The 13353-nt window shown below is 40.6% G+C and overlaps 1 protein-coding gene and 1 pseudogene across 1 annotated transcript in view; one reads left to right on the top strand and one right to left on the bottom strand.

Annotated features, from left to right (window-relative positions):
• Positions 1-6728, bottom strand: part of SERTAD2 (SERTA domain containing 2) — a 31574-nt gene extending 24846 nt beyond the window's left edge. Inside the window, exon 1 of the mRNA XM_011945305.1 lies at positions 6423-6728. The gene's annotated coding sequence lies outside the window, so the exon portion shown is untranslated. The remainder of the gene's footprint in view (positions 1-6422) is intronic.
• LOC105514144 lies at positions 5235-5696 on the top strand (annotated as a pseudogene).
• Positions 6729-13353: the final 6625 nt, after the last annotated feature.

Below are 13353 nucleotides of genomic sequence, written 5' to 3'. Positions count from 1 at the left end.
CCGGGCTGGAGTGCAGTGGCCGGATCTCAGCTCACTGCAAGCTCCGCCTCCCGGGTTCACGCCATTCTCCCTCAGCCTCCCAAGTAGCTGGGACTACAGGCGCCCGCCACGTCACCCGGCTAGTTTTTTGTATTTTTTAGTAGAGACGGGGTCTCACCATGTTAGCCAGGATGGTCTCGATGTCCTGACCTCGTGATCTGCCCGTCTCGGCCTTCCAAAGTGCTGGGATTACAGGCTTGAGCCACCGCGCCCGGCCTAAATTCTGTCTTTTGGTTTACATATTCTTGTACCTATTGTAGAAACTATCTAGGATTGAGTACCTTTAAACCTTACAAGTAAAGACTTTTAAGTATGGTGGTTTTTGTAATGTAAATAATATATTTAAACCATTTTTTGAAGTCTCAGCTATAAAAATTCTACTTAGAGAAGTTAAAAAAAAAAATTGAGGCTTTAATGTGAATAGGTGCCCAGGAAGTGCCTCCAAGTTTAGGCTATGAGGCATCATTAGAAAATAAACGTGAACAGAGGATACAGTTTAAGTGTAAACACAATATACAACTAAAAATGAATCAGCCCTTTGCCACATGAATTTTTATTAGTCTTCTAGGGGAGAGGTAACACTTGCCAAGACTGCGTAGGCTTTACCTTTTAGTCGCTAATGTACAATTGTCTTTTAAAGACCTGTTGCCAGAATAAACAAGACTTTTTCAAAATTATCCAACCTGTCTAATAATAGTAGTCTTTTGCTTTATATATATATATATAATTTAAAATTTATAGCCAGGTGTGGTGGTTCATGCCTGTAATCCCAGCACCTTGGTAGGCGGAGGTGGGCAGGTCACTTGAGGCCGGGAGTTCGAGACCAGCCTGGCAAACATGGCAAAACCCCATCTCTACTAACAATACAAAAAAATTAGCTGGGCATGGTGGCACACGCCTGTATTCCCAGCTACTTGGGAGGCTGAGGCATGAGAATTGCTTGAGTCCAGGAGGCAGAGGTTGCAGTGAGCCGAGATCACACCACCACACTCCAGCCTAGGCAACAGAGCTGACTCAAAACAAATTAAAGAATGAAAATAAAATAAAATGTATAATTTTTGTTTTCTTTCTCTTTTGTTTTTGTTTTTAGTTTTTAAATTTTTATATCTAAAATTTCAGAAATTCAGAGTAAAGTCAAGTAGGAAGAAAATAAAGCAAGTAGCTCAGACACCAACACCACATTAGGTACATTTGTGTAACTAGTCAATTGCTTTTTTCAAAAATACACTTTAAATACTGAACAAAATATTTAACCTTGCTAAATAATATTTGTTTCAAAATGGTTTTCTTAGAGAAGTCTTGTTTAGGTTATAGGAAACTCCTTACATGGGCAGAGAAGCTGGCTTTAAGGAGAAAATAATAGTGTGAATGATCTATCTGCAACTTCCCTTTTTAAAAACAGAAGTTGAATCTGTAACACCAAATTTAGAAAGGAGAGTGGATGGCAGCAAATACCCTAAGAATATCATCTGTAGCACAGACGCCCACTGCTGTTCTGTTCTGTTACAATTAAATGTACACTTTACAATCCTGAACTTGCTCAGACAATGCATATATTTAAAGATGATTCATTTAAAAGAAAACATACATCTGAAAGAGTCACAACAAGTCAAAAATCTCACTTAAAAAGTGCCAGATTCCCTCACTATGAGTGCAGAGCTATTCATTTGGCCTCTTTACACAGAGTGCAGCACAATCCAGTACTGGGCTACAGAAAAATCGTTTTTGTGGGACTAATATTGATAATTTCAACATCGTATCTGTTTTGCTTCCTTTAAGAAATTAAAGCCCAAATTATAAAAAGGTAGAAAAAATTTTAATGAATCAGATACTCACTTTCAATCCATTCTGATTTGTTGCCCCTTTAAAACTGTGAGACATCATGCTTTTTAGTTTTAATAACAATTAACAGCGATGAGAATAAAGATTCCAGAATTACTATTTCTCATTACAGCCAGCAATGAAAAGTGAGAAAACAAACACCTTTCCAAAAGTTCATCAGATGAAAAGATCAAAATTAATGGGGAGCCATACCATTTAATGGACAAGAATACTTAATACTATACACATGCAGATTCTCCCCCAAACTTATCAACAAATTAAATGAAGTTTAAATCTCATATTTTCCTTCAATGAAACTTGGCAAATGAATCCTAAAATTCATCTGAAATAGGAAAGGGCCAAACACAGTTGTAATAAGCTTAAGGAACAAGATAGGGGACATGTCCTATCAGAGCTTATTATAAAGCTCTACTAACTAGAACAGGGTAGAGTTGACGTAGGTACAGATAAATAGATCAATGGAACAGAATTGAGAGTTCAGAACCACATATATATAGAAGTGTAATATATGACTGAAGTGAAATTATAGATCAGTAAGGAAAGAATTCAGTAAGTAGCTCAGAGCCAGGCATGATGGCTCATGCCTATAATCCCAGCACTTCAGGAGGCTGAGGCAGAAGGACTGCTTGAACCCTGCCTGGGCAACATGAAGAGACCCTATCTCTACCAAAATTTTAAAAATTAGCTGAGCAGGCTAGGCGCGGTGGTTCACGCCTGTAATCCCAGCACTTTGGGAGGCTAAGGTGGGTGGAACAGCTAAGGTCGGGAGTTCAAGACCAGCCTGACCAACATGGAGAATCCCGATCTCTACTAAACATACAAAAAAAATTAGCCAGGCATGGTGGTAGGCGCCTGTAATCCCAGCTACTCGGGAGGCTGAGGCAGGAGAATCACTTGAACCTGGGAGGCGGAGGCTGCAGTAAGCTGAGATTGCACCACCACACTCCAGACTGGGCAACAGAGCGAGACTCCATCTCAAAAAAAAAAAAAAAAAGAAAACAGAAAAAAAAAAACCCAACATTTAGCTGAGCATAGTGGTCCCAGCTTCTCAGGAGGCTGAGGTGGGAGGATTGCTTGAGTCCAGGAGCTCAAGGCTGCAGTGAGCTACGTTGGTACTACTGCACTCCAGCCTGGGTGACAGAGCGAGACTGTCTCAAAAAAATTACAAATAAATAGCTCAGGGCCACCTGATTACCTGTATGAAAAATAAATTAGGTGCCTACTATTTATAAAAAAACATATTTCAGGTAGACTAAAATCTAGATATGTAAAACAAAATTTTAAACTTTCGGGAGAGAATATATGAAAATATGTTTATGGCTTTAGGATAAGGAAAGTGTGCTGATTATAGTTCATCTGAGATTCATTCTCCACTTGCCTCTGCTTGGCTCCATGCCTTGAAATGCTGACATCTAGGGACCACCTCACCCAAGTTCCTTTGCTCACTAGCTTCCAATTGGATTTAGACAAAGAAGGTACCAGAAGGAGATCAATGGGTCAGAAGGTGGAGAAGCTGGGGTACTTCTTCCCTGCTCCTTCCTGCTTTGGGCCCTCACCTGCGAGTACCCATCCCTCCACAACTACAGCTTCTGCCAGGTGGCCCCTTCTCCAGGATGCCAACTTCCTCTGGGTTCTAGCAACACCGTTTCCTCCCCTTTCCCTTTTAGGCTTAAGGATAGTGACAGCTTCCTACAGTTATTTGTCTTCTGTGCCTCAACTTTTGTCACATCTCTGTAAAGTGTCCCTTCACTAGTATCTCTTTGGTTGAAACATTTCAGTGGAATTCTGTTTCCTGCAGGGACTCTGACTACTTAAGAAACAAAACACCCAATGAACAAACCATAAAGAAAATAGCTTTGATTATACTAAAATTAAACATCTCTTACACAAAATACACTACAAACAAAGGCAAGCTAAAGATTGTCAAATGATATACGTGAGTCACAGAAATAGAATCAACAAAAGATTAGTATTCTGAATTAACGAACTCCTCTGAATCAATCTTTTAAACGACATATAAACCCAATAGAAAAATGGGTGAGGAAACTAAAATGTCCAGTGAACACAGGAATAGACACTCAACTTCATCAGCAAAAAAAAAAAAAAAATGCAAAACAGGTTGTGTCAGTGGACATGCTGCTAATCCCATCACTTGGGAGGCTGAGATGGTAGGATACTTGAGGCCAGGAGTTCGAGACCAGTCTGGGCAACACAGCTAGACCCTCATTTCTACAAAAAAAAGAAAAATGCAAATTATAAAGAGATATTTCATAGCTATCAAATTGACAAAAATCAAAGTTTTATATGTATACCAATATCAAATACTGATGATAGAAGGCAGATAGAAAGGAACTCTCACAAAACTTGTGGGTATATAATTTAGTATGACCACTTTGGAGATAATTAGGCATTTTCTTTGTTTGTTTGCTGTTTCTGCGACAGTCTTGCTCTGTTGCCCAGGCTGGAGTACAATGGTGCCAACACGGCTCACTGCAGCCTTGACCTCCCGGGCTCAAGCGATCCTCCCACTGAGACTCCTAAATAGCTGGGACCACAGGTGCACATCATCATGCCCAGCTAACTTTTATGTGTTTTTGTAGAGATGGGGGTCTCACTATGTTGGCCAGGCTGGTCTCGAACTCCAAGGTCTCAAGTAATCCTCCTGCCTCAGCCTCCCAAAGTGCTGGGATTATAAGCCTGAGCCACCATGCCCAGCCTAATTTGGCACTGTCTAGTAAAGTTGGAGATGCACACACCCTGCCACATACAGTCTTTCTCATACAGAAAAGTAAGCTCTACAGAAAAGGATTCAAGTGACTGTTTCCTAAGTTCTCCCAAGGATGGTATAAAGTTAAAATCTGTGGTGTGCTAGCAAATGTTTAACAACCGGCTAGGGGGATAGGGAGGGAAGTTTTATTTGTAGCATTTGCTGATTTTTGTGGTATCAGCATGGCTGATTTCAAGCCTCCCAACTGAACTCAAGAATTAGGAAGAGATTAGCACATTCATTTCTAGGAGTGGCTATCAATCTCCAGCTCCAGCTCAACATTTGAACTATTCCAGACTTACAGGACAGACATTAATTCATTACCCTTCAAAGATACCTTAAGAGACTGGGGCTTAATTCTCTCGAGGAATTCTGGATGAGAAGCGCTAAGTCTAGAATCTAGAGAAACTCTTGTTTTTATCCCCATGGAGACATAGAAGAAGAATCTTTGTGGCAGTATTGCTTGTAATAGCAAAATATTGTAAGTAACCTGAAAGATCATCAAGACGATACCCTTGAAAACTACAGTGGTTAAAAAGAACTAAAGGTCTTTCCAGCCCTGGCCCCAGAACCTACAGCCACGGAAATGTTGATGCCTAAGAAGAACCGGATTGCCGTTTATGAACTCCTTTTTAAGAAGGCAGTCACGGTGGCTAAGAAGGATGTCCACATGCCTAAGCACCCAGAGCTGGCAGACAAGAATGTGCCTAACCTTCATGTCATGAAGGTCATGCAGTCTCTCAAGTCCTGAGGCTGCATGAAGGAACAGTTTGCCTGGAGATATTTCTACTGTTACCATCATCTGCTCCCAGAGATTGTGCCTGCCACCCTACGCCACAGCCATCCAGAGGCTGGCAGGCCTCGGCCTAAAGGTCTAGGGGGTGAGCAACCTGCAAGACTCACAAGAGGGGAAGCCTACAGAGATACCTACAGATGGAGTGCTATGCCCCCTGATGCCAACAAGAAAGCCGAGGCTGGGGCTGGGTCAGCAACCGAATTCCAGTTTAGAGGCGGGTTTGATTGTGGACGCGGTCAGCCACCTCAGTAAAATTGGAGAGGATTATTTTGCATTGAATAAACTTACAGCCAAAAAAACTTAAAATAAAAAAAAAAAGAACTAAAGGTACCACGTATCGTGTGTTGATCTCAAAATACAAAGTTATATCTCAAAAACAAATACTGACTAAAATAAAGTTATAAAATATATACACTATTTATATAAAATATTTTTAAACATGTAAAACACTGTATATATAGTTTATAGATACATATGTATGCAATTATAGAAAATAGATTAAAAAATTCAAGAAAGTAGTTACCTCTGGTAACAGGAGGAGGGTAATAGAATCAGGGAGAGACACACAGGTGTTGTCTTTTTAAAAAGTGTCGAAGTATCAAAAGCAAATAAATATATTCTAATTATTTCATTGTTTCAGAATATAAGTTAAAGAAATACATTTTCTCTTCTTTCTTCCTTATGTTTCCTATGAAGTAGAACTGTGTAAGATTTTTTTTCCTACAACTTCTAGCACCTGTTAATATTGGATAATATTTGTATTACAAGCATTCATTTATTTCCCATTATTTCAGTAATAAACAATTTATTCTTCTCATTCGTTCTGATATATTATCCTTCTCGCTCTCTCTTAATATTAGACTGTAAAATCCAATGATAATGCTAAATCAACCTAAAGTTCTTTAATAGGAAGCCCAGCTCATCGTGCAAGTATAAAAGAATAAGTGGTTTAATGCCTGTTTTGGGTGTATTTCTTACCTGCCAGGCGAACTTCTATCATGCTAACAAGGATAAATCTTCCTAACAAAATATGGAAGGCTTCTTGTTACTTCCTTAAAATGACAAAGAACTCAGCACTAAAAAGTGAAATCTTGTTTTTTTTTTTTTTTAAGCAAAAAATAGAAACACAGTTTCCCCATAAAGTATATTTCACTAGGTGTTCAGGTGACCACCAAGTGCTACACAAAACGCACTGCAGCTCCTTCTTATGTCTCTACTTATTGGGGATCTTGACCTTTGGGAACATGAGGTTTCAGTGCATGTGTAGTGTGACTTTTTTTCAAAGAGATTGTCTTGAAATAAGCCTATGTTTTAAGTACACACTTTTCTGCAAGCTAGCAGGCATTCTGAAGCTAGGTGGTTCTAAATAAAGAACTCTAGTCAACAACAGGAAATAACTCCCACAGAAAAAAGGGGCAGAATACAAACTCTCACCAACTCTTGTACACAGCTCACAACGGTCTTTTGTTCCATGCACATTAAGCCTGAAATCTTTACTTTTCAGAGCATGTTGGGGCCTTTGCAGAGCAATTAAACATTTCTTTTCCTTTTGCTGGTGTCCTTGCTTTCTTTCCTCTGAGGAAGTTAATCTTACAACTAACTGCTTACTATGAGATAGCAAATCAGAAAACAGAACAGTTTGTATTTCAACATCTTTTTTCTTAATGGAACTTCTCAAGATAAAAACACATTTTGGTGTAAAAACTCACTTTTCCACCTAATACACGACACCATGGACACACATGTATGTACTAGAAGAGTAGGTTCGCATGCAGTATAGGTTTCTAAATCTATCAACAAGGATGCATCCCATTAACCCATAAACCTAGATTGATGGGTTATCAGCACTTTACCAGTGATCAGCAAATCAATACAACTAGAAGGCAAATTTATATTCTCTTCAAATGTTCCCATCTTCACTCTTTAGAAAAAGAGGAAGAACTATGTAGATCCCAAGCCACCCAAACAGAAAGACATTTGGAATGGTAGTGTTTAAAGTCAACGTGACACCTATTAGAACAGACTGGTGGCATTCAACTATAACACAGCACAGGTGCTCCTGACAAGGGAATAAGACCGAGCAAAAAAGCTTCAATATGACTGAAGACGGGTATTTCTTCCCTCTCATACATTCAGCCTTGCCCTTGCTACTGGCTCCTTGTTGCAATCAATAAATTACAGATTCAATGCATTCTATCTTCACTTTTAAAACAGGAATCAATCCTCCCCATGTTTAATGCTGCAGGAATGCTGCTGGTAGCTACTTCTGTCTATCCACAACTTTATTTTTCCTCCTGCTTCCTCTGCCTACTGCAGAACAACTCTACTGACCATCCCACAAACGGGCAACAGTGACCCCTAAATGGCATGGCCAATGGACACTTCTCAGTTCCTCATACTATGTAGCCTTTCTGTAGCATCTGATATTACTGACCACCTCGAAAGGTATCCTTCAAGTTGAACTGTAGTCTCCTGGTTCTTGTCTCCTTGGCCACTTGTAGTTTCCTTTGTTGGCTCCTCTACCTCTGCCCTCCCTATAAACCTGTAGTTTTAAATTTAAACAACAACAACAACAATAACAAAAATTTCTGGCTGTAGAGAGGGCGAGAGAGGGGTAAAGTACTGTAGTGAGGGGCAGGATGGAGATGGCCATGGTTCATGGTCGGGTTGGGAGCAGACATGGGAATGGCTGATTAGGATATTAGAATCCTCAGAAAAATTTAGAAATGTAAGTGTTTTGAAAAACAATTTCCCAGTTAATAATCCCAGTTACATAGTTAACTATGCAAATATTAATATTCTCTATGGTTTTGTCTTGCCTCTTTTCTTTTCTTTTCCTAGAAACTCTCCCTAGGTGATCTCACCCATTCTCAGAGCACCTATATGCTAATGACTCACAAATCATTAACTACATTCCAGACCTTTCTCTCTGAGCTCCAGATGTGACCTTTTTATACAGGAAGACCATGCAACCCAGTTTATAAGGGTCATTCCTGGTTTATGCTTGTTATCCTGGCATAATTATTAATAGCATTCTGTGTCAATTTCAAAAAGGTCCTGGTTTGAATGATAAAAGCATGTAATTAACCTATTCATGTCCCATTGGCTATGAGACATCTCCACTGCGTATCATAAAGGCATCACCAACTCACAACACATCTAAAGTTGTCCTAATCATATTCTCCTTAAATTGCCCCCTACTTCCCAAATGCCTCAATATGGTTAAGGTACAACATCTACCTGGAGTCTCCATTGGAAATCTCAGATTCAAAGCATCTTCCATCTCTCTTACCCTCACATTCATCCAGACACAAAGCCCGGTCAGTCTTCTCTCTTATTTTCCATATATGTCCCATTTTACCCACTGCTGCCCTAGTCAATACTCTAGTTATCATTCACTTTGATTATGGTAACAATCTGTCTCCCAATTTCCAGTCTCGAATATTCTCCTCTAATCCATCCATATGACTTACTGTATTACAGGTAGCATGGTAGGTCCTAGAAATACAAAATGAACATGAGATGCTCCCACCCAGTTCAGGTGGAAGATTCATCATTGTGATGCAATGGGTTATGTGGTGTAAGAGACATGCACAGGATGACAATGGACATGCAGGAGTGGCCACAGAGCCTGGCCAGTGTGGAATGAGGCCAGGAAATGGATTTTAGGGTAAACAGGAATTAGTCAAGGTCATTAGTCAAGGTCATTAAAGGCAGATGGAACAGGATGAGCAAAGATAGGGAGGTGAGAAATAGCATGTGATGTGGGTACAGATCTGAAGTGTAAATTTCAGGCAGGGAGTGGCAATACATAACACTAGAGAGTTTGGCTGGGGCAGGTCTAGGAAGGTCTTGGAGGCTGTTAACACTGAGTGTGGCCTTTATGTTCTGAAGTCATTAAGAGATCTTCCATGGGAGAATGGCATGATGTGGTTTTCACTTTAGGAAGTTAACTCCCCATTTATTCTTGAACTTTACTGAATGATTCTAAAATTTACTTAGACAAACCAACAAATGAAAAAATGAAATAAAAATTAAAAGAGGATATTAAAATATATTTAAAAACAATAATTAAGAGTTGGATTCTGGCAAAAGAAAAATATAAATGAATCTGAATTGAAACACTTGGAACAGACTTTAGCGAAAAGATTTAGCATACACTAACGACACATTCTTATAAGTGAGGTAAGGAAGGCATGTGCAATCAATGGTTTATTATTTAGGGAGGAAAAACTAACATTAGATCCTTGCCTCACACAATATGATAAAACACCAGAGATTAAAGAATAACACTAAAAAACGTAAGAGAACTAAAAGAAATTACAGATGAATAATTGATCTTAGAGGTAGATAAGACCTTTCCAAACATAAAGCAAAAGAGCTATGAGGATAAAACTGACTACACTAACAAAAACTATATAACAAAAAGCACCATAAGCAAAATTTTTTTTAAATGACAAACCAGGAAAAATAACTACAACACAGGTAACAAAGACTTAGTAACTTTATAACCTAAAGAGGTCTTATGAATCAATTAGAAAACCATCAATACTAAATTAGAAAACACTAAAACAAAATTGTATAAATAAGCAAAGGACCCAAACTCATCATTATCAAGGGGAGAAATGCATGAAAAAGCAATACAAATTTAAAAGAACTGTAATTTTCACATACTAAGCTGGCTAAAGTTGTTTTAAAGTTGATAACAATGTGAGGGCACAGTGGACAGGTTGTCTCACAGTTACTCATATGAGCACACACTGATTTAACCTTGGGAAAGACAAGGTTTTGGTGATGTGTATCAAGAACCTTTTAAAATTTCTATATCCTGTAATGTGGTCATTTCATTTCTAGAAATTTGCCCCATAGACCTAATCGGAACTGTGCATAAAGAATGTATTCATTCAACATTTATTTATTAATCTATTTATTTATTTGAGACAGGGTCTTATTCTAACTCCCAGGCTGGAGTGCAGTGCCATGATCAAGCTCACTGAAGCCTCAACCTCCTGGGCTCAAGCAATCTGCTCGCTTCGGCCTCCCGAAGTGCCAGGATTATAGGTGTGAGCCGTCACGTCCAGCCCAACAAAACTTTATTGAAAGCTTACTATGTCCTAGCATTTTTTTTTTTCTTTTGAGACGGAGTTTCACTCTTGTCACCCAGGCTGGAGTGCAATGGCACAATCTTGGCTCACTGTAGCCTCCACCTCCTGGGTTCAAGCAATCCTCCTGCCTCAATCTCCCGAGTAGCTGGCATTACAGGCATGCACCATCGTACCCAGCAAATTTTTGCATTTTTAGTAGGGATGGAGTTTCACCATGTTGGCCAAGCTAGTCTCAAACTTCTGACCTCAGGTGATCCATACTCCTCGGCCTTCCAAAGTGCTGAGATTATAGGCATGAGCCACTGCGCCTGGCCTAACTATATCCTAGTTTTAGGAGCTGGAATATGGCTGCAAACAAAACACAAAATCCCTGTTTTCACGGATTTTACATTCAGGATGGTGGGAGAAAGTGGAATAAATCCGTAAATTATATGGTATATTAGAAATTAACTGCTATGGGAAAAATAAAGCAGGAAAAGAGGATGGGGAATGTGTGTTTGGGTATATATGTATGGGGCAGGGCTACAATTTTAAAGAGGTGGTTGAATGTACCTTGATAAGAAAATGACATTTGAGGCCAGGTGCAGTGGCTCACGCCTGTAATCCCAGCACTCTGGGAGGCTGAGGCGGGCGGATCATGAGATCAAGAGATTGAGACCAGCCTGGCTAACACGGTGAAACCCCGTCTCTACTAAATATACAAAAAATCAGCTGGGTGTGGTGGTGGGCACCTGTAATCCCAGCTACTCGGGAGGCTGAGGCATGAGAACAGCTTGAACCCAAGAGGCGGAGGTTGCAGTGGGCCAAGATCCAGCCACTGCACTCCAGCCTGGGCAACAGAGTGAGGCTCTATCTCACCAAAAAAAAAAAGAGAAATTACTCACTCCATGGAGTTGTAAAGATTAAATAAATTAGTATTTTCTTTTTCCAAAATGACAGGAGCCATTTTATTATTTTAATTTTTTATACAGACAGGGGTCTCACTTTGTTGCCCAGACTGGTCTCAAATTTCTGGTTTTAAGCGATCTTCCCGCCTTGGGACTCCCAAAGTGCTGGGATTACAGGAGTGAGCCACCGGCCTGAGATAATTTTAAAAGGGACCTGACACTAAACAGCCATGTTGGAAGAGGGAGACAACAGCCAGATGAAAGGTTAAGTGTTGTTGGAGGGGTGCACGCATTTCCCAGGAGGAGAAGGGACACAGAATAATGTTTTGAGATACCACGTGAGGTTTCTTGCTGTCCAGCCTCCTGTGCAGCTGGAGATGGCCAGGTGCTGCAGTTCTGGCTAGTCAGGTGTAAGGGGAAGTCTGCTGGAAGTTCTGGGAAGGTATCCTCTTTCTGGTAGCCATCAGTGACCATGATGTAACAAGAATAAGGGTAAGGCTGGGTGTGGTGGCTCACGCCCGTAATCCCAGCACTTTGGGAGGCCAAGGGCAGGAAGACCGCTTGAGCCCAGGAGTTCAAGACCAGCCTGGACAATATAGTGAGACCTCATCTCTACTAAAAATAACTTTTAAAAATTAGCCAGGTGTGGTGGTGTGCACCTGTAGTCTCAGCTACTCGGGAGGTTGAGGTGGCAAGGTTGAGGAGGTACCAGGAGGTTGAGGCTGCAGTGAGCTATCATCATGCCACTGCCCTCCAACCTGGGTGACAGAGTGAGGCCTTGTCTCAAAAACAAACAAACAAACAAACAAACAAAAAAAGGGGATAGGGTAGGTGACAGAGTGAAAACTTGTCTCAAAAAAAAAGGGGATAGGGTAAAAGACCAACACATTGAGGGGAGTAGAGCAGAGGTCCAGGTGGGGCCTTGGTCCTTGACGACACCCCCACCCCCAACCCTGCCATGCTGGGACCACCCACCTCTAGACATCTGAGGGAAACAGTAAATGGCCTTGTGATTATTTTGTAACTCTGTAGATACAGGCTAACAGGCCAAAAACCACAGGCCACTAAATCACCTAAGGACTAGTTTATACACAGCTCCCTAAACCTCACCCACTCTACTCAAACTTTATCTCTATGGGAGGGGCTTAAGGATCTGCATTTTATACTTCCCAGTTGTACTGGTTTCCTATTGTTGCTGTAACAAATTATAACTTAGTGGGTTAAAATGACACAAATTTATTCTCATATAGTCCTGGAGGTCAGAAGTCTAAAAATCAAGGTTTTTTGAGGGCTGCATTCTTCCAGAGGCTTCAGGGGAGGCCCTCTTTTCCAGCTTATCGAGGCTGCCTTGCATTCATTCCTTGGCTTGTAACCCCTTCCTGTATCTTCAGAGCACATCATTCCAACCCTTGCTTCCGTCATCCCACCTTCTTCTGCATTTGATGCTCCTGCCCCACTCTTACAAGGACCCCTGTAATTACACGGAGCCCAGCCAGATAATGATGATCTCCCAATCTCAAGTACCTTAATTAGATTTGCAAAGTCTCTTTTACCACATAAAGTAACATACAGGGAGCATTACTCTGACACCAGCTGATAGTGGAACCACTGAAAATCAGATTTAAGCCACTGTTTGTTGGATTTTCTATAACCTGCAGGTGAAAACATCTTAATAAACCACTTACTGGTGATAAAAACCTTAACCTAGCAGTTCTCAGTGGGAGTAGAGGTGGGGGATGAGGGGACAGAGAAAAAGGTCTGGGAAAGCTATGCACATTAGAATCATTTGGGACCTTTTTCCAAAATATATGTACCTGGGTCCTGCCCCAGACCCATGGAATTGGGATACCTTGGTATGTGTAGGTGAACAAACTTCCCTGGGAGATTCAGCTGCAATCCCTAGTTAAAATCTACTCA

This window comes from Colobus angolensis, unplaced genomic scaffold (assembly GCF_000951035.1).
Source record: "Colobus angolensis palliatus isolate OR3802 unplaced genomic scaffold, Cang.pa_1.0 Scaffold24, whole genome shotgun sequence".
NCBI classification, from domain to species: domain Eukaryota; kingdom Metazoa; phylum Chordata; class Mammalia; order Primates; family Cercopithecidae; genus Colobus; species Colobus angolensis.
This window is presented reverse-complemented; position numbering and strand designations above follow the sequence as displayed.